Source organism: Thalassophryne amazonica, chromosome 6 (genome assembly GCF_902500255.1).
Source record: "Thalassophryne amazonica chromosome 6, fThaAma1.1, whole genome shotgun sequence".
NCBI lineage: Eukaryota > Metazoa > Chordata > Actinopteri > Batrachoidiformes > Batrachoididae > Thalassophryne > Thalassophryne amazonica.
Window position 1 is genome coordinate 61409357 of NC_047108.1, and position 22844 is coordinate 61432200.

Genomic DNA, 22844 nt, shown 5'->3' on the forward strand with positions numbered 1-22844 from the left:
ACTTACTGGGTGAATGTAAGATCCTTCACCCTCCCCCCCACCCATCATGACCTTACAACCATAGAAGATGATATGGAGAGATGGCTTCAACACCTGGCCAACATTGTTGGATGAGCTTTACAACCCTCATACTGTACACAAGAAGAAAATGACAAGGTAGAACCTCTTAAATCATTCTAAAGTCAGTTTTAAGCAGAAAAGAGGCGATATGTGGTGACGCTACGAAATGACCAACGTGCAGTGAATGCATCAGCTAGCAGCTTGTGGAGCTGCAGCGCTCTGATCGCTTCCTCCGTTTGTTATGATGAAATAATGCTGAAATTATGTGGAAATGATTGTTGTACAAAAGCTTCAGATATCTGTCGCTGAGATAGATGATGACAGGAGTGCAGTTTTAAGCAGAAACAAGGTGATAATCCGTGAGCCGCAGCTGATGACGCATGCGCAGTGAAGGCAGGGCGGACTGATTTTTAGGGGGGGGGACCGTTTGGTCTGTGACACCAGGCTCAGTATTAAATGAAGGTCAACAATAAATAAGATGCAATGGGCTGAAAGCCAAGAAAACACTTTTAAAAAAGTTTAAGAATTACACTACAGTGGCCCTGAGGGACGTTTTATGTCATCACTTGCTGGCTCTGTTTTTAACTTGCACCCAACCAAATGTCACGTTAAAGGTTTTACTGTAAGATGTGCTGAGCACACACACAACAACCACTGATTTTTCTTCCTTAAAAAATAATAATGATAAAAAAACAATGTCTGTCATTTTATAACTAAATTAGTTCTTTAATAACAACAAAATTCTTGCATTTGCTTTTAGTTAGAACAGAAATGCCAAACCTTTGGCCATCAATCAATCCATCCATTCATGCTCTATACCCGCTTACTCCAATTAAAAGTCACGGGGGGGGGGGGGGGGGGGGGTACGGAATAGAGCCTATCCTAGCAGTTATAGGGTGTTTGGCAGGGTACAACCTGGAAAGGATGCCAGTCTGTCGCCAGGCCACATATAGACAAACAACACATTCACACTCACGGTCAATTCAAAATTCCCAATTCACCTAATCTGCATGTCTTTGGATGTGGGAGGGAGCCGAAAGACCTGGAGGGAACCCACGCAAACACAGGAAGAACATACAAACTCCACATAGTAAAGACCCATGTGGGAAGCAATCCTACGACCTTTTCACTATGAGGTAACAGTACTAATCACAAGGCCACCATGCTGCCATCAATCAATCAAGTAGAGCACTGTGCTCGTACAGCGCAAACTGTTAGAAATGGGGTTTACATAAGCTAAATTAGATGTGATCAAATGTCAGGAGTATGTATTTAGTTTGTGTTCTTTTGTGGTGTTATCGAAGGGTTTTTTTTTTTTTCCAACTTTTTTTGGTGTCTGAATTCTTCATTAGATCATTTTTACAGAACATTGGTTATCTCTGCTATACACAATTTGTCATTGCTTTTTGGCAATTAGTTTCCAACTGATAATTGGAAGACAGATAAACAGGCATAAACTTGGAACCTCCATCCACTTTTGGTGGTGTATGTAAATCTATAACAGAAAAATGAGAGTAACTGAGGCAATTTTGATTGAGATATAATGCAAAATGTATACCAAATGGGCACATTTACTACATCTGGGGTATTTGGGCTTGGAAAGAAAGCAATTGTTATGAAAATTAAAACTAATATCCTATTTTGGGAGCAAGCATAGGTTTTCATGAGTGGTGGAGCATGCCAAGATGATATTGCCAAAGTTAAGAGAGATGACTCTGGTGTGCTTGTACAATGGACAGCCTTGACAAGGAATCAACATATGAGATTTCAACGATTTTGCAACAAAATGTCCTATAGCACAGGTCCAGTTCAGCCTGGATGGCTCCTTACTATCTACAGCTGCTGCAGCAAAATATCAGCTTGAGATTACCAGCAAGGCCAGGCATGGGGCTGGAAGGCCATGTATTAAACCCATTACACCCATTTTGGCATCTCCTCACTGGCTTCCTGTCCCTGTGAGATCAGATTTTAAGGTTCTGCTACTAACCTATAAAACTTTTCACGGACTGGCACCTCCCTACTTAGCTGACCTACTTAAACCCTACGTACAGACCCGGGCTCTGCATTCTCAGGGTGCAGGACTACTTTGTGTCCCAAGGGTGAATAAAAAGTCTGCGGGTCTTTCTCTTATCGTGCACCTGTTCTGTGGAATGATCTCCCTGCATTAATACAGTCAGATTCTGTAGAGAGTTTCAAGTCCAGACTTAAGACACACATATTTTCCCTTTCGTATGGCTAGCATACTGGCATAGTATGTTATTATGCTTTTTACCCTTTTAAATTCATTTTATTAGGAAATGGAGCAGGTCGCAGCCTCAACTTTATTTAAAGTCTGGGTCTGTTAGTGAAGCTTAGGGCTAGTGGCCGGCGATCACCTTAGTATTTCTTGTTTTTCTTGTTGCTTAATGCTGACAAATTATACTGCATTTGTTGTCTTTCTGATGCCTGATTTTGTTTTTTCTCTCTCTCCAGAGATGACTGTGGTGTCTACTTCTGCAACCCTCCCATCCTGTGCACCGGCAAAATTTCCTGTATATTGATTTTGTAAATTGTTTTGTCAATTGTGTTGGTATGGCCCAGGCAGAGGGTTGCCCCTTTGAGTCTGGTCTGCTTGAGGTTTCTTCCTCAAATCATCAGAGGGAGTTTTTCCTTACCACTGTCACCTGTGTGCTTGCTCTTGAGGTTGGGAAGGTTAGACCTTACTTGTGTGAAGTGCCTTGAGGCAACTTTGTTGTGATTTGGCGCTATATAATGAAAGTAAATTGAATTGAAATTGAAACTGAATGGAAAATTTAAATCCATCATGACAGACCTTCAACCTGCTCCTCGTTAAGTCTTGGAACTCATTCAATGTACAGTGCCCTTTAAAAGAATTGGAACACAGTATTTCACACATTATAATTTGTTTATACCATTTCAAATACAAAAGAATATACAAAAAAAAAAAAAAAAAACATCTAAAATGATCTTCCTTAAACTCAAACTGAAAGAAAATCTCTACAACCTTATATAAATTAATTAAAAATATAAAACCCAAGATGATGGGTTGCATAAATCATGGAACAGTTTGGTATGAAACCTGAAATAATCAGTTTTATTGCACGTTTTCTTCAGACAGGTCAGGGGATGGATACATGAACATTTCCAAGTCACTGAATATGTCTTGGACTTGTCAGTTATGAAGAAATACAAGCATGGCACTCTGTGGTAAATCGGTGTGTTATAGATAATTCTCAAAAACTGACTGTACAAGAAGAAGAGTGAAGAAAGCCACCAAGACACCCAGATAACCCAGACGTTATAGACTTCTGTTGCTGTGACTGGAGAAATTGTGCATAGTGCATGATTTGCATTTTGTATCCCCAGTTATACAGGTTCATGATGTAGTGGTATCGAGGAGGATTTTCTTTCACCAAAACATCAAATCGAGGCTTGCATCTCAGATGTACCTTTTGGCAAATTGTAGCTGAACTTTCAGGTCTTCTTTTTAAGAAAATCTTCCTCTATACCACAACAGGTAGTAATCGCTGACCATGCGTCAGTCTCTGGGTATATTTGTTTACAAGTATGGTATATTTTACTTGTTGGTCTTGTTGGTTCACTTAAAAAAAAAAGGTGTTTCCTATCTGCCTTGTCAGTCACTGACAGGCATGGATAGTTTGCAACAGCATTGCAGTTAAGTCAGGCTTTTAGAGATAAAAGCAACACAGGGTCAAAAACACACACCCATTCTGGGGTGTAAATATAGACAGCGCAGCAACACAGGAACCCGTATGGTGGGGGGTGTTAATGTGTCAGAAAGTCATGTTAATGTGTCAGAAACATGACAGGGTACTAAAAATCACAATTAATATTTAGTTTATAAATTCTCAAAAAGGTAAATTCATATGTGCCATTCTTCATGGGCTGCAAAGATTAAGATTCCACTGTAAAAAAAATAAATAAATAAAATTATATATATATATATATATATATATATATATATATATATATATATATATATATATATATATGTGTGTGTGTGTCTTGTTCCACTTGGAGTTTTATAGCTGCAGACCAAATTTGAACTCAATCAGATAAGATTTAGAGTGACACATTTTCCTCTCCCTCCGCTGGCAAGGCAACGTCACCCTAATGGGAGAAGACTCTTATGCCATTATTTTTCTTTTACAGGTACATGTGATGGCTTCTAATCGCAAAAAGTGGTGGTTGACTGGTCACCCAGAGGAGAACATTACTGGAAGTCATCTCCCCTTTTTGCTTGTGTGGGGAAAATTGTTGCTTTGTGGGGGACCCCTAAACAATGTCCAATTACAATAAAATTAGGCACTGATCTTTCATTTTATTAGTGGAACAAGAACAACATGGGGCCCAAAAGATTTTGTAACGTTTGACATTTTGAACATGTATGTATGTATGTGTATGTATATATATGTATATGTGCAGGGATGATTGCTTGTTAACATGTACAGCACTCAGCCATAACATTGTGACCACCTGCCTAATATTGTGTATGTTCCACTGTTGCCACTAAAACAGCCACTAGACCTCTGAAGGTGTGCTGTGGCATCTGTCACCAAGATGTAAGCAACAGATCCTTCTGTTGGATCAGCCCACACAAGCCAGCCTTTGATGCCCATGTGTGTCAGTGATCTTTGGCCAGCCATAATCCTGTCACAGTTAACTGGTTTTCCTTGCTTGGACCACTACAGACCAGAAACATGTCATAAGAGCTACAGCTTTGGAGATGCTCTAGCCCATTCCTCGAGCCATGACAATTTGGTCCTCAAATTTATGCGTTCCCATTTATCCTGCGTTCAACACAGCTTTGAGGACAAAATGTTAACTTTCTGCAGAGTGGGCGACCATGTCCAATGAATGTTTACAGCCCGGGAGTCAGACATTAGGGACACCGTTGAGGATTTTCCTTGATGCATAGTTTATTGAATGACACTTGTGTGTGTGAGATTTGACTGAATGTTTTTTTTTTTAATTCACATTGACCACACATTTGTGTTAGCCATCAATAAGCTTCTTGCAGAGTTATGGTTGGATATTTGACCGCTCTTCTTTGTACTGTTTGTAAAGTTAAAATTTGGTGATTTCGTGGTACAGACACACCTTTTAGGCACAGTCCAGGTACTTTAGACAGGGTTGAGGTCTGGACTTCAGGAAGAACATAACAAAAGCTGAATGTCAGCAACCAGGATTCAGGTATGATTTTGGTCTAGAAGTTCTGTTGGAACTCCCAAATATGACCAGGTTTTAACTGTCTCGCTGATTGATTGAGATTTTGCAGAAGAATACTGAGGTTCATTATTGGAGCCTCTTTGTGTAATGCCCCAGTTCCACTGGCTGCCACCACCATGCTTCACTGTAGGGATGGTGCCTGGTTTCCTCTAAACATGACACCTGGCATTGACGCCAAAGAGTTCAATGTTTGTCTCATCAGACCAGAGAATTTTGTTTTTCATGGTCTGAGAGTCCTTCAGGTGCCTTTTGGCAAACTCCAGGCAGGCTACCATGTGCCTTTTATCAAGGAGTGGTGTCGTTTGGCCACTCTAAATTTCCCAGTTGTGGGACTATGAAAGGATCATCTTATCTTATCTCTACCTTACAGGCCTGATTGGTGGATTGCTGCAGAGATGGTTGTCCTTCTAGAAGGTTCTCCTCTCTCCACAGAGGATTGTTAGAGCTCTGACAGAGTGACCATCAGGTTCTTGGTCACCTCCATGACTAAAGCCCTTCTCCCCAATTGCTCACGTTAGATGGGTGGTCAGCTCTAGGAAGAGTCCTCGTGGATCTGAATTTCTTCCATTGACAGATGATGGAGGCCACTGTGCTCACTGGGACCTTCAAAGCAGCAGAAATGTTTCTGTACCCTTCCCCAGATTTGTGCCTTGAGACAATCCTGTCTTGGAGATCTACAGACCCTTTGACTTCATGCTCAGTTTGTGCTCTGACATGCACTGTCAACTGTGGGACCTTATATGCAGACAGGTGTGCGTCTTTCCAAATCATGTCCGATCAACTGAAGTTACTCAAAATAAGCTGTCAAAAGATCTCAAGGATGATCCATGGAAACGGGATGCACCTGAGCTCAATTTTGAACTTCATGGCAAAGGCTGTGAATACTTATGTACATGTGATTTCTTAGTGTTTTTTTTTATTATTATTATTTTAATATATTTGCAAAAATCTTTTAAAAAAGTGTTTCACATTGTCATTATGGGGTATTATTTGCTGGAGGAAAAAATGATTTCATCCATTTTTCATAAAAATATGAAAAAGTGCAGCGCTGTAAATAATTTCTGAATGCAATATACATACCGTGAAATGTTTAACTTTTTAAATGTTCTCCTGGGTTAAGCCACCAACAAGAATTTGATCCCTGCACTGCCGCACAATTCTTCATGCCAATGCGTCCCGCTTGATGCCACACTATATAAGATAAAGCTTGTGTCATATAATTTTGTAACAGATTACGCATTTGCTCTCAGAACTTGGCTGATGAAACCATCCTTTCATCGCTCCCAGAATCACAGAGAAATTATTTACAGCTGCAGGTTGTCTCGTCTGCGTCGTGTGGTGGAGAACGCATTTGGAATCTTGTCTCAAAGGTAATTATTTATAATATATACAGTACTGTTCAGAATAATAGTAGTGCAATGTGACTAAAAAGATAAATCCAGATTTTGAGTATATTTCTTATTGTTACATGGGAAACAAGGTACTCTCATGGGTACAAGGTACACTCTTAAGGCTATGAAATTGGGCTATTAGTAAAAAAAATGTAGAAAAGGGGGTGTTCACAATAATAGTAATGTGGCATTCAGTCAGTGAGTTCATCAATTTTGTGGAACAAACAGGTGTGAATCAGGTGTCCCCTATTTAAGGATGAAGTCAGCAGCTGTTGAACGTGCTTTTCTCTTTGAAAGTCTGAAGAAAATGGGACGTTCAAGACATTGTTCAAAAGAACAGCGTAGTTTGATTAAAAAGTTGATTGGAGAGGGGAAAACCTATACGCAGATGCAAAACATTATAGGCTGTTCATCTACAATGATCTCCAATGCTTTAAAATGGACAAAAAAAAAAAAAAAAAAAAAAAAAAGAGACGCGTGGAAGAAAACGGAAAACAACAATGTATAGAAGAATAACCAGAATGGCAAAGGCTCACCCATTGATCAGCTCCAGGATGATCAAAGACAGTCTGGAGTTACCTGTAAGTGCTGTGACAGTTAGAAGACGCCTGTGTGAAGCTAATTTATTTGCAAGAATCCCCCGCAAAGTCCCTCTGTTAAATAAAAGATGTGCAGAAGAGGTTACAATTTGCCAAAGAACACATCAACTGGCCTAAAGAGAAATGGAGGAATATTTTGTGGACTGATGAGAGTAAAATTGTTCTTTTTGGGTCCAGGGGCCAAAGGCAGTTTGTGAGACGACCCCCAAACTTTGAATTCAAGCCACAGTTCACAGTGAAGACAGTGAAGCATGGTGGTGCAACCATCATGATATGGACATGTTTCTCCTACTATGGTGTTGGGCCTATATATCACATACCAGGTATCATGGATCAGTTTGGATATGTCAAAATACTTTAAGAGGTCATGTTGCCTTATGCTGAAGAGGACATGCCCTTGAAATGGGTGTTTCAACAAGACAATGACCCCAAGCACACGAGTAAATGAGCAAAATCTTGGTTCCAAACCAACAAAATTAATGCCTCGCAGATGTGAAGAAATCATGAAAAACTGTGGTTATACAACTAAATACTAGTTTAGTGATTCACAGGATTGGTAAAAAAGCAGTTTTTAGTTTGTAACATCAACAGCAGATGCTACTATTATTGTGAACACCCCCTTTTCTACTTTTTTCTACTAACAGCCCAATTTCATAGCCTTAAGAGTGTGCATATCATGAATGCTTGGTCTTGTTGGATTTGTGAGAATCTACTGAATCTACTGGTACCTTGTTTCCCCATGTACAAATAAGAAATATACTCAAAACCTGGATTAAACTTTTTAGTCACATTTATTATTCTGAACACTACTGTATAGTAATGGATTGGGAAATCAGTTGTATTTTCATTCCTTCTTATGAGTTAGATAATGTATCTGTAAAGTTATGTTTATTATAGATGTAACATTCATTCATTCATTTATCTTCTACCGCTTAGTCCAATTAAGGGTCGCTGGGGGGCTGGAGCCTATCCCAGCAGTCACAGAGCGTGAGGCGAGTTACACGCAGGACAGGACGCCAGTCTGTCGCAGGGCCACAAATAGACAAACAAACACAGACACACCCACACACACACACCTACGGACAATTTTAAAGATTCCAATCCACCTAACCTGCATGTCTTTGGATGTGGGAGGAAACCGGAGCACCCGGAGGAAACCCACGCAAACACAGGGAGAACATGCAAACTCACACAGAAAGGCTACAGGAACTGAACCCACGACCTTCTCGCTGTGAGGCAACAGTGCTAACCACTAAGCCACCGTGCTGTCCCTATAGATGTAACATCTCATCATAATCTAGTTTCAGGTTCAGATGCCCTGCACACAGTGACATGCAATGTTCACGATTAGTTTATGCAAGTGACACAAAATTAATACATGTCAGAAATTGCAAACATTTCAAAATTTTCTTTGCACACCGGCACGCAGCCGCGCACAGCTCGTGCACAGCTCGTGCACAGCTCGCGCACAGTTTATGTTGAGTTTATTCATTGGCACACAAGATTGCGTGCCAGTGCAAGGATCAAATTCGTGCAAGTGTCAAGGTGGCTTTAGGTTACAGTGGCCATTTATCTGAGAAGAAGCAGAAAGATAGAGCTGTCTCTGCACTGTGATGCCAAAACCTTCTTTACTAGAATGATTAATACTCGACTGAGCAATTATAACTATCAAAAAATGATGTGTGCGCTAGTTTTTGGAAATCTTTTAATATGAGCGATATTCCTGTCTGCTCTCTCTCTCTCTCTCTCTCTCTCTCTCTCTCTCTCTCTCTCTCTCTCACACACACACACACACACACACGTAAAAACACAAATATTTAGGAAATTCCAAGGGGGAACAAGCCACAAAAATATTTTTTTTTGAAGTTGCACAACTGTGCAAAAGACTATCAATGTGTCAGATGGAGCCACTCTACAGCTTGGACTGAGCACAGTGCATGTGTGCACCAGCAGGAAATTTAAAAGTGATGGGGATGTAATATGAAGGTTAATTACACTACTTATACAACTAAAGAGAAATAAAATTAATTTTCACCCAAGAATCAACATGAGTCATGATAAGACGTATTGTGTGTAACTTCCGATTACCTGTTATGTTGTCTGACTGTGTGGAAGCTTTGCAGACTCAGACATTTGGCTTTCTCAGCATCATTCTCAGGTTGGTTGAAGAGAGCGTGAAATTAGTGCTGCATCAAGATGACCTTATGCCTGGGAAAAAAAATCAACAATGACAAGTAAAATAATGCAGAAATGCATGAGAAAAAATGTTATCGAAGATGTGAACGTGCACATACACATGAAACTTGAAAGCAGATGGACCTCCTCTTTGGCCTCCCTCTTCTCCTACCTGGTGACTTCATCCTCAGCATCCTTCTCCCTGTATACTCTGGGTCCCTCCTCTGCACATGTCCAAACCATCTCAATTTCGCCTCTCTGACTTTGTCTTCAAACCGTCCCACCTGAGCTGTCCCTCCAATATGTTCATTCCGAATCCTGTCCATCCTTATCACTCTCAAAGAGAATTGCAACATCTTCAGCTCTGCCATCTCTAGCTTTGCCATCTGTCTTTTTGTGAGTGCCACCATCTCTAAGCCGTACAACATAGCTGGACTCACTTGTAATTGTAATTGTCTTGTAAACTTTCCCCTTCACTCTTGCAGATATTTTTAGGTCACACATCACTCCAATCACCTTTCTCCACCCACTCCATCCTGCCTGCACGCTCTTCTTTGCCTCTCTGCCACACTCTTCAATACTTTGGACAGTTGACCCCAAATATTTAAACTCATCTACTTTCACCACTTCTACTTCTTGTAACTGCACTATTCACATATTCACATACTTCTCTGCCACTCCAGACTTCCTCAACAATACAACTCTTCTCTTGGCACCCTGTCATAAGTGTTCTCTAAATCCACAAACACACAGTGTAACTCCTTCTGGCCTTGCCTATACTTCTGCAACAGTAGTCTCAGCAAATATTGCATCTATAGTGCTTTTTCTTGGCATGAAACCATATTCCTGCTCAGATCTTCACCTGTTTTCTAAGATTAGCATCTTGACCGCTCTTCTTTGTACTGTTTGTAAAGTTAAAATTTGGTGATTTCCTGGTACAGACACACCTTTTTTAGGCACACCTTTCTCATAACTTCATGCTGTGGCTGATCAACTTTACGCCTCTGTAATTACTCTAGCTCTCCACATCACCCTTATGCTGCGTTTACACATAACGACGACAAGTCACGAATGCCACGAAGTACACATTCTTGGCCACTGATCACGAATGTGATTATTCGGGGCAGAGGCGTCAGGTGTCCTCAGGAACTGCTGCAACCTGTTACCACACGTTACGATTAATGGCACGTGTTGCTGGGGAATTATCAGGAGCCATTACGCATGGTCAAGAATAGTGTTCCGCGCTATTGTGCGTAACAGCACATATTTAAGTTCTGTCACGTTATGAACCAGGTGAATTGTCTCCACACACATACACCCATATTCATACAACCAAATTCAGATCGCTCCAGTTTTTCAGAAGAACTTTGTGACTGCATGCGTAGTTGGGCTCTGTGCCATGGAGTGGCGCAGAGAGGAGGAGGAGGACAGAGCCAGATGTGTGGCTTCATGTGGCTCTCATCTCGCGCATTTTCCCAAACATCAGGCACATGCAGCAGGTGGAACACCTGCAGGAGCACGCTGAAGAGCACTGAAATTAGACTTTTAGCCGACTTGGTGTCAGCAATCAAACTGAATGCGATGCAGCAGGGTTTAATTGTGCACACGCTTCTTCCTCCGCCGGACTGGAGGAGGTGCAGAGATATCTGGCTGCACGTGAGTCTCCTCTCGCTCCTCTGGTTCAGACTCGTTCTCCCGCTCATCAGTTACAACATCAGGTGGAACACCTACAGGAGCATCCTGAGGAGCTTCAGCAGGAACTGTGGAACGACATTTGGAGCCGAGTTTAATTGTGTGCACGTGACAGAAAACTGATTCGTCGTAGCGTGCAGTGAAATGTGACGTCGCATTACAAGTCATGTCAAAACTTGACAGTTTCCGTGTCACTTCATAATAACGCGTGACAGTTTGGGCTCCAATAACCATCACAGGAACCACTCCGAACGTTGTCACATTCTATTAAGGATCACTACTCATCAAGACAGATCAATACCTTCAGTTGCGACCTCCACGACGTGAGACGAAATGAGGGTGGTGTGTGACATTCGTGGAAGATTTTTTGACAGGCAAAAACATGCTCCACGAATATCAAGAATATCATGCACCAATACGCACTATTAAGAAACCTATTCAGATGCATTAAGTCACATTAAGAATGTCAGGAATGTGTCACGAATTACAGAAAAATGACATGACATTCATAATGCGTCTTGGTTATGTGTAAATGCACCTTTATTCTTAAAAATAGGAACCCACATACTTCATCTCCACTCCTCAGGCATCCTCTCACTTGCCAAGATTTTAATAAACATTCTGGTTTGAAACTCCACTGTCACCTCTCCAAAGACATTTCCATGCCTCCACTGGAATGTCATCTGGACCAACTGCCTTTCCACTCTTCATAGCTGCCCTCACTTCATCCGTACTAATCTTTTGTACTTCCTGATTTACTCTTTCTCCACATCATCCAGCCTTCTCACTCTCATTTTCTTCATTCATCACCTCCTCAAAATATTCCTTCCTGTTCAGGTTCATGTAGAGCTCACTAAATGCCTTTTCCTTAGCTTTTGCCAATTCTCTTTTGCCTTATGCCGCATCTCCTTGTACTCCTGTCTACTGTTTTCATCTCTCTGACTATCCCACTTCTTTTTCAAAAGCCTCTTTCTCCTTTTGAATTCCTGAACATCTTCATTCCACTACCAAGTCTCCTTGTCTTCCTTCCACTATCCATATGACCATCCTAGCTGTCTCCCTCACCACATCTGGCGTCCATTTCCCGTTGTCCAAAATTGCTTCCTCTCAATCCAGTGTCTGTCTCACCTGCTCCCACAATTTTACACAACATTCTTCCTCCTTCAGCTTCCACCATCTGATCCTTTGAGATCTCATTCTCTTCCTCTTCTTTAACTCTGAAGTCATCCTACAATCCACCATCCTATGCTGTCTAGCTACACTCTCCCCTGCCACCATCTTACAGTGTCTAATTTCTTTTACGTTGCATCTCCTACAAAGAATGTAGTCCACCTGTGAGCACCTTCCTCCACTCTTATATGTCACCCTGTGCTCCTCCCTTTTTCTAAAGAAGCTATTCACCACAGCCATTTCTGTTCACTTGCATAACCAACACACTCTTAGCATACTCTTCCTTTAAAATGACCCCAACACTATTTCTCTTCCTATCCTCACCATGATACACTTTGAACCCATTGCCTATGCTCTGTTCCCTTCCACTTGGTCTCTTGCACACGCAATATGTCTACCTTTCTCCTCTCCATCATGTAAGCCAGCTCTCTCCCTTTACTAGTCACACTACCAACATTCAAAGTTCTGAATGTCACTTTCACCCTTCTAGTTTTCCTCTTCTCTGGCTATCTCTGGACACATTCTCCTCCTCTTCTTAGTCTTCACACAGCAGCAGACAAATTTCCGTCTGCACCCTGTGAGGCAACGGCACCGGTTGTGGTCCAGGCCTCAACCGATCTGGAATGGAAATTCGATTTGTACTCTGCATATTTGTTTTGGCTTGTTTTACGTTGGATGCCCTTCTTGACACAACCTTCCTCATTTATCTGAGCTTGGGACTGGCACTCAGTATGTACTGGGTGCACACCCCATGTCGCTGAGTTCTTTTGTCTTTATGACAATAATTACTGGAAATATTTTGAACATGCTGCAGTAACATGTAAATTGATACCTTCTAGTAATACAAGCAAAAGAGCAAAAAATGTATGTTCATACCACTGAGTCAAATTAGACTTTTTCTGTGACTATATCCAGTCTTTCCAAAAAGTACATATTTGCAAATTCTCAAAAACTCTTGTAACAGATTTAATTAAAATATTCCTAATTCAAGTATCAATAATGTGAACCACTTCAACTTAATGTGAATTTTTATATGAAAATGAAAACAAATATGGACATTAATTTATTTTCTCAACCCACTTATTCCAATTAAAGATCATGGGGGCTGAAGCCTCTGCCAGCAGTGACTGGGTGAGAGGCAAGGTACAACCGAGACAGATGGCCAGTATATCACAGGACCACATATAGACAGACACATTCACACTCCCACTCACGCCTACGGTTAATTTAGAGTCACCATTACAGCTAATCTGTATGTCATTGGAAATGGGACGAACTAGGAAGAACCCACACAGACAAAGGTATAACATGTAAACAGCACACAGAAAGGATGTAGCGAGGAGCCTGCATTCAACAACCTCCTAAGTTTAAATTAAGCAAAAGTTGTAAAATTTCTTCAAAGCAAACCCATCACAGTGAGCTCTGGGATATATCAAGTTGTCAAAAGGAGGCTTTCCTGACCACAGCACAGGATGGTCAACTGTCATCAACCCCCACCACTAACAGGATTTAAGATTCTCTACAGTGCATTCCTCACAGAGCTGTGAATCCTTTATCAGCCCCCAAACCAGATGTTGCCAACTCCTTTGTCATCTAAAAAAAAAAAAAAAAAAAAAAAAACAGACCACAGAAAGACATATTTGTCCCCAAACGTTCCAGAACTATGTCTTTACAGCAAGATTCCAGTAAGGTCATACCACAGACGAACTGCCCTCAACTTGGAAATCACACTGCAGTTTGTCTGGTTAAAATCGGTGCAAGATTAACGGATTTCATATTTTATGATGAAATCCAAAACCCAGTCCCTTCCAGTCCGTGAACCAAGAGTGACCCCTGTTGGACAAATTGGGGAAGGGCATGTAACTACCTTGTACAGTATTATAAAATTGTAACCACATTTAAAAAGTGTATTTTGTTGTTGTAACAGAAAAGAAGAAAAGAAATAACCTGCGATCATTTAATCTCACACATGGAATTTATATATGTCTTGTGCCTTTTTGCTCTGATCATAGATTGTAGAACAGGGGTGGCCAAGTTCGGTCCTCGAGAGCCACCTTCCTGACACTCTTAGTTGTCTCCCTGCTCCAACACACCTGAATCCAATGAAAGGCTCATTAAAAGTCTGCTAACGAGTCTTTCATTGGATTCAGGTATGTTGGAGCAGGGAGACAACTAAGAGTGTCAGGAAGGTGGTTCTCGAGGACCGAACTTGGCCACCCCATTGTAGAAAGTTTATCCAGTGTGCTTTTTCCTATCTAATCGTGTTGTGTGGTAGTTCTAAGGAAATTGTTTACTAGAGTTTTGCAACACAGGACTTGCATGGTTTTCAAGCGGGAATTTAAAGATCGCAGACAATTTATTTATTATAAAACTAGACAAAAGAACCTAGAGAAAAACTACAGTACCCAGAATTCTTGGGGGTGGAACTTTTAACCCTTTAAAAGCATGCACCCCGGGGAATCGCCCTCTTCCCTTTTTGGCCCTCTTCTCCTCCGCCTCTTCTTTCTCTTGGGTCTCGAGATGCAACCTTAACTGCCCAAAGGTTTTATGACCCTTTGTCTACCACCACATGCGTTCTAAACTTATTTCTTGCTTGTGCGCGCAAAGCTAGAAATTACTTTTTCATTTTTTTCTACAAAGAAGTTTTTCTCCACTTTTGTCAAGTTAAACGCACAGGCACATTTAACTTCCTTTTGCGATTTTTCAAATTAAAACCTTTTTCTTCTTGAACTCAAAATTCATCTTGCAAACATTTTTCTTACAAAGTCAACTATTTTTGTATTAAGTTTTTGTGATTTGATCCGGCTTCCAAAGACGACGACGAAAGATGAATTTTTGTTTTGGCGAATAGAAAATAAAGACACACAAGCTTTTATTCTAACGGTCCCAGACGGTAAGCGTTGCAGAGATAAAAACATCCAGGTTAGCTGAGCCGCGACAGCGATCGAAAGCGCCGCCACAAGTCGTGGCCTAACAACTGAAAGAGCCTCTGGTACCCAAGGAACCGGAGATAGCTGCACAGATGGATGGTTCATCGACTGAAAGCGAGATGACCCCCAGCATCTGACCGCATGGAGACCATCTGCACAGCACATCCAAGACCGGGCTACGGTGTCAGATAAAAACAGAGTGGCTTTATTTATCTGTAGTCACTGTCACTAACCATCTCTCACATTAATAAATACCAAAGTAAATTCCCTGATGATTAGGACAAAATTCATTCTTAAATTCCCGCAACTAAACCACATTATCTGAACGTCATATAATAATTGCTCAGTGAAATTCATCATCATCAAATTGCTTATTGTGATATGTACTGTTATTTAATGCCTGACTGAGTTAAATAAATGTTTTAAACGTGTGAAGTTGTCTGTGATTTTGTATGGTTTTACAGAGGGGGTCGGACTTGACCTGTAGAACTTACTACTGTAAGATCAGAGACTGATTTTAATATTTCCTATTGACTGACCCCTGAAATCAGTGATATTATAACCTTGTTATAATATCATTCAGTCATAGGTGGTGCCCCCATTATTCAAGGTAAAATGATCCACAAGTGATAATTTCAAAATATCCTAAAACCAGTGGTGGGCACAGTTCCAATAATCCGATAACCGATAATTATTGAAGATAAAGTTTTTATTATCAGATTATCTTTTCAGATAACTTTGAAAACCATTATCAGACTAATTATCTTCTGATAAATTTTTGTCCGATAATTTTTAGATCGTTAACGTGATAAACAAAGGTGAGCAGATGTGTAGTTCTACCTTCTGCAAACGGAGAAGAGCTGTTTCTAGAAGAAATCGCTCTATCCTCTGCAGGCAAAGGAGAACTGGTCACCCCCCAAAAAAAATTATTTTAACCCCATACTGATACGTGAGCAATATCACCCAAGTCATCCAGAAGCATACATTTTTAACTTATGGTTCAAATTTTAACCAAACTTATTTCAGACAAGTTATTTAAATTAACGTCATGTCTGAAGGTTTATAAAGTGAAAATATCAGATATATGTTTTAGTTTTAAAGTAATGCGATAATTTTTAAGCTTTTAGTGTGGACGTACTGTGTCCAGGTGCATTATGGCTGATTGGGGGGGGGGGGGGGGGGTGATTGTTTTGGCAAGTTTTCAAGGTCTCTACTGCCATCTACTGGCCAGTAGTGTTCATGGCAGTATTCAAACTGAAGCTGGGCTGATATTTTCAATCACTGTACTCGGTTCCAGCTCAAACTATACCACAGAACCGCATGGTGTACAAGTTCAGAGCGCCCGATTTATGTTCTCACACACATTGTACGTTCAAAAACTGGGTCGCGGGGGCAGCAGCTCAAGCAAAGCCGCCCGGACCTCCCGATCCACACACACCTCCCCCAGCTCCTCTGGGGGAACCCCAAGGCATTCCCAAGCCAGCCGAGAGATGTAGTCCCTCCAGCATGTCCTGGGTCTTCCCCGAGGCCTCCTCCCAACATATATTCTTCCTGCTACAAGAACCAGAAGCAAACCTGGGATGTTCTCACTGTGAGGCAACAGTGCTAACCAAACTGGAAGACCAAGTGAGAGGAAGTAAAGCTTAAGGAAAAATACATGGAGCAGATAAAATAAGACCACGAGGAATTACAAGGAGACAAATTCACTAAGGAGCATGAAGAATTGATGAACCATGACACAACCTTTGTTGACAATCCAAGTTTGGCATAAATCAATAAAAACACCCGGGATGAGTAGGTCAACAAACAAGATGGGCACAAATGTACTTGACCCCAGTGACCTCTTGTGCCATACCAGAAGACAGCTACATATATGTAACAAGTTTGTTTGACAGCAGACTGAAGAATGCTCATTTTGACCTGTGACCCCAATGATCTGTTGACATTTGGGTTTGACTGTTACCCACATTCAAGTTTTGATGGAAAGTGGTGAAAGGGCATGGGAGGAGTAGGGGAACAGACAGACAGACAAAACAATATTTTGAACTTTAGCCCAAATGACCTTGACCTGTGTGTGTGTGTGTGTGTGTGTGTGTGTGTGTTGTGTGGGTGTGTGTGTGTGTGTGTGTGTGTGTGTGTGTGTGTGTGTGTGTGTGTGTGTGTGTGCTGGGGGAAGAGATAACCTTTCAGAACAATTTTGGGGTCAGCCTACATGCACACAGCCAGCTGGGTGGAAATCACCTCAATCACCTCACTGGAATAGCGGAATAAGCAAGTACACAAAAAATGTTTCTGAATGATTGTACTATGTGATGATACAGTCTGTTTTTAGGCAGTTATCATAAAAAGCCCTTTATCTGTTTCATTTGAAGAAGAAAAATAATCAAAATCACTTAAATGGCTCATCAGGGTCACCGTGAAAGTACTTGTCAATTTTTGTTTTGAAGGAGATTCATTATTTGTGCAACAGAGTTCTACTGAGTGAAATTAAATCTGGATTCTCTCATGCAAACAAATGATGAACGCACTGGTGAGTGCTGGAAGGACAACAGCTGCCAATCAGCTTCTTTTTTAATCAATGGCAGTCTATTCATTTCAGTGTTTTCTAACTGTCACATTTATGCCTCTTAACTTGTCTCATTATGTCTAAGGCAAAACGTAATAAATCCCAGTCAAAAGGGCAGGTAATTCAGCTTTTGGCAATACCTTGTTGTTAATCAAATGAACTGTCAGATAAACATCCAACTATGCATTTTTGATGACACCCAAAATTAATGTGTATTTTAATGGGGCACACCTTCCATTTTTGAAAGCTAATCCTTCAAACTAACTTTTTTCACATATAGGTTTGTTGCATGCACACCACACCCTAATCCCTGTGCTCAGACTGCATACAGACGTTTGTCGTCTGAAATGTAAAAGAATGAAAGAAAGACGTGGGGGGAAACATGAAGAAGGGCTGCTTTTACAGGCCTGCCAAAAACAAACCAGTTTACCAGCAGATAAAAGGTTTTAAGGATCATCTGCACCTCCCACTTACCTGTGTGTTTTTTTTTTTTTTTTTTTGCAGATAATAAATACATTGTTAATTTTCTTCTTCTTCTTTTTGAAAATACAATGGCAAGAGCTGTTCCTCCACCTGGAATGGCTAAGACAAGAAATGTTGTGTTTGTTCTAAAACTACACAACTCTTGAAGTTGTTGAAAGATTAATTTATTTATTTTGCATGACTGACTATCTGTATCATCTATATCACCTTATGGGGGTCTCAGACTAAAATTCATGGGTTGTGAGAATTGTGATGGATGGAAAAAAGGCAAGACAATTTCACATGTTGACAAGGCAACGGCTTGTCATTTATTCTTTCATCTCAGGTTCCAAAAAAATCCTCACACACCTTGGAACAAAGTTTGGCACCACACATCAAAAACACAGCTGTCCTGGTGCAAAGACATCAAAACAACAGCATCCCTGTAACTTTGGATGAGACAAACCTTGATGTGTGCAGCATGCACCTCCGTGCATTGTTAAATGTACAACACAGGACAAGCTAACCACAAATGATAACTGGGTATGGTGAATTATGTCCACAATGTCTTTTACATATTGAATTATGTCTGCTACATACGTCCCCCCAGAATTCACCATAAACAAAAACAACAAATGGCATAAAGGGGCAGGCGAATAACCCAGCCACAATGACCCCTCTGCACCAGAGCGTCAGAGGCACTGTGGCGTAAGGCCGGGAAAAGGAAACCTTAGGCCTCCCCCTCGGGGACCTAGGCTGAGCAGAGGTTCGTCCCTGTTAGGAGGTTGCCCCCGTTGCAGAGTTTGGGCAAACAACATGGGTCTGTTCAGATCCAAGTGCGCTGGCTTGAGACAGTCCACTGAAATGTGCTCGGGTTTACCACCTATGTTGACCACAAAGCTTTTGTGCCCTGTCCTCAATACATGAAACGGGCCATCACAGGGAGGCTGCAGCGGTTGTCTCTGTGCATCATGATGAATAAAGAAACATTGTGCTGACTGCAGATGAGAGGGAGTGTAGGAGGGTGTACGGTCATGTTATGAAGTAGGCATGGGTGTGAAAAGCCTAACCTTGTCCTGAAGCACACTCTGTGGGCAGTGGACCAGGGGGTGGGGGTGTCAGGCATGAAATCTCCTGGGACCCGCAGTGCTTGGCCATATACTAACTCCGCTGACGAGGACTGGAGATCCCCCTTAGGGGCAGTTTGTAGGCTCAGCATGACCCATGGGAGTCTGTCCACCCAACCGCCATCTGTTAGGCTGGCCCACAGCAAGGCCTCCATAGAGCAATGGGTGATACGTGGTGATGCGGTGGAGCTTCACACCCAGCCTGTCTGCAATGGCATTCCAGACCTCAGATGTAAACTGTGAGCTCCTGTCAGAAGAGAGGTTAGATGGAATGCCATACCGGGTGACCCAGGTACTGATGAATGCTCGGGCCGCTTCAGCAGTTGTTGCAGCTGCGGTCCTATCCACCATGGTGAGGAGGTGTATGAAAACCAGGGGGCCCATGAGGTCTACATTAACATGGTCAAATCTCTGCTCAGGCACAGGGAAGTGTACCAGGGGAGCTTTGGCATGGCGATGGAACTTGGCATGTTGACACTTTCCACAAGAGTCTGCCCAGTCCCTCATGTCCTTCTTGATCCCATGCCAGACAAACTTGGCTGCTGCCAACTTTTGGGGTGGTTTTCTACCCAGGTGGGAAAGGCCGTGCACAGCATCAAAAACATGTCGCTTCCATGTGTAGCGGCTGCATCCTGCATTGTGTTGTTATGACTCTGCCCATTCACTCCACTCGGGACACAAACTCACGATCTCCGGCATGGGAGTTGGACTCTCCAACCAGAAGGTTAAAACCCAGGGTTATGGCCTTGTGACCAGAGAATCCTTTTGAGATATTGGGAGTGAGGTTTACTAACTACATCTGCATAGCGACACCTGCTGGCCTCCGTTACACTCACGCCCCCTAAACTCACTCCCATCCGGGTCACGGCACCATTGTAGCGACTGCACTCAGCGTTGTGTTGTTATGACTCCACCCATTTGCTCCCCTCAGGATGCGAACTCATGATCTCCGGCATGGGAGTCGGACTCTCTAACCAGAAGGCCTAAAACCCAGGGCTCTGGCCTTGTGACCAAAGAATCCTTTTGAGCTATTGTGAGTGAGGTTTACTAACTACATCTGCACAGCAACACCTGTTGGCCTCTGTGACACTCACCCCCCTAAACTCACTCCCATCCGGGTCTTAGCAACATTGTGGCAGCTGTACTCTGCATTGTGTTATGACTCCGCCCATTCGCTCCCCTTGGGATGCAAACTAGCGATTTCTGGCATGAGAGTCAGACTCTCTAACCAGAATGTTAAAACTCAGGGCTCTGGCCTTGTGACCAGAGAATGAGGTATTGGGAATGAGGCTCACTAACTACATCTGCACAGCGATACCTGCTGGCCTCCATTACACATGCAGTGGGGACAACAAGCCGTGACTGTCCACTGGAGATGTCGCAAAGCATCATGGTACCACCCTCACCGAAAGTGATCTCTGTTAACTGCAGTCCAGTGGCAACAGACCTGAGTGACTGCACTTCTGGATCGGTGCCCTGATCGGCCACCATGTGGGTGAAGTCTAGCCTGAGGTGGGCAGTGGCTGCAACAGCTCCACAGCTGATGATAACATTGCCCATTGTCCTAACCATAGACTGTGATAGTGACTGCTGTCAGCTCCCATGTACAGCCACATATGGGGGCTGTGCTGGACAGACATGCACAGGACTTTCTTCTTATATTTCTATTACATAGAAAGACAAGATGTCACATTTCCTTTTATTTTGTCAGTAGATATTTTGTTTTGTTAAAAATAGTCTGCTATAAATTCATGATTAACCATGGTGTTTTCTGTGTAAAAGATTAGTGAGTGAAAATAAAGACATGCATACCCAAACAGCCAAGAGAATGACTTCAAACCAGATTTATGTGTGTCTGCAATGAACGCACAACACTGAGTACAACCCCAAGAATACAACCAACCAACCCAGAATACAATGATTTGCAAATCCTCTTCAACCTATATTCAGTTGAATACACCACAAAGACAAGATATTTAATGTTCAAACTGATAAACTTTATTGTTTATGTGCAAATATTTGCTCATTTTGAAATGGATGCCTGCAACACATTTCAAAAAAGCTGGGACAGTGGTATGTTTACTACTGTGTTACATCACCTTTCCTTCTAACAACACTCAATAAGCATTTGGGAACTGAGGACACTAATTGTTGAAGCTTTGTAAGTGGAATTCTTTCCCATTCTTGCTTGATGTAGGACTTCAGTTGTTCAACAGTCCAGGTTCCATTGTCGTATTTTGCGCTTCATAATGCGCCACATTTTCAATGGGCGACAGGTCTGGACTGCAAGCAGGTCAGTCTAGTACCTGCACTCTTTTACTATGAAGCTACGCTGTTGTAACACGTGCAGAATGTGGCTTGGCATTGTTTGCTGAAATAAGCAGGGACGTCCCTGAAAAAGACGTTGCTTGGATGGCAGCATGTGTTGCTCTAAACCTGGATGTACCTTTCAACATTGATGGTGGCATTACAGATATGTAAGATGCCCATGCCATGGGCACTAACACACCCCATACCATCACAGACAGTGGATTTTGAACTTTGCGCTGGGAACAACCTGATGGTTTCTTTCCTCTTTTGTCCGGAGGACACGACATCCATGATGTCCAAAAACAATTGAAATGTGGACTCATCAGACCACAGCACACTTTCCACTTTGCGTCTGTCCATTTCAAATGAGCTCGGGCCAGAGAAGGCAGCGGCATTTTTGGATGTTGCTGATGTACGAGGGCTGTCCGTAAAGTATAGGTCCTTTTTATTTTTTTCAAAACTATATGGATTTCATTCATATGTTTTTACGTCAGACATGCTTGAACCCTCGTGCGCATGCTTGAGTTTTTCCATGCCTGTCGGTGACGTCATTCGCCTGTGAGCACTCCTTGTGGGAGGAGTCGTCCAGCCCCTCGTCGGAATTCCTTTGTCTGAGAAGTTGCTGAGAGACTGGCGCTTTGTTTGATCAAAATTTTTTCTAAACCTGTGAGACCACATCGAAGTGGGACATGGTTCGAAAAATTAAGCTGGTTTTCAGTGAAACTTTTAACAGCTGATGAGAGATTTTGAGGTGATTCTGTCGCTTTAAGGACTTTTCACGGTGCGAGACGTTGTGCAGCGCTCTCAGGCAGCGTCATCAGCCTGTTTCAAGCTTAAAACCTCCACATTTGAGGCTCTATTGATCCAGGACGTCGTGAGAGAACAGAGACGTTTCAGGAGAAGTCGGTTTCAGCATTTTATCCGGATATTCCACTGTTAAAGGAGATTTTTTTAATGAAAGACGTGCGGACGGGTCCGCGCGTCGGGACGCAGCCGACGCGGCGGCACAGGAAAAACACCTCCGTGTTGATAACCATTTGTTAAAATCCAGTTGGCTTTTGATGGCTTTCAGTGGAGTGAGTATATGAGAAATTGTTTATCAGCTGGAGATG

The 22844-nt window shown here is 42.1% G+C and overlaps 1 protein-coding gene across 2 annotated transcripts in view; it reads right to left on the reverse strand.

Annotated features, from left to right (window-relative positions):
* The window catches only part of slc16a4 (solute carrier family 16 member 4), a 181839-nt gene that overhangs the window by 106343 nt on the left and 52652 nt on the right, over positions 1-22844 (reverse strand). For both annotated transcript variants that reach the window (XM_034172273.1, XM_034172274.1), the window contains one exon: positions 9389-9508. The gene's annotated coding sequence lies outside the window, so the exon portion shown is untranslated. The remainder of the gene's footprint in view (positions 1-9388; positions 9509-22844) is intronic.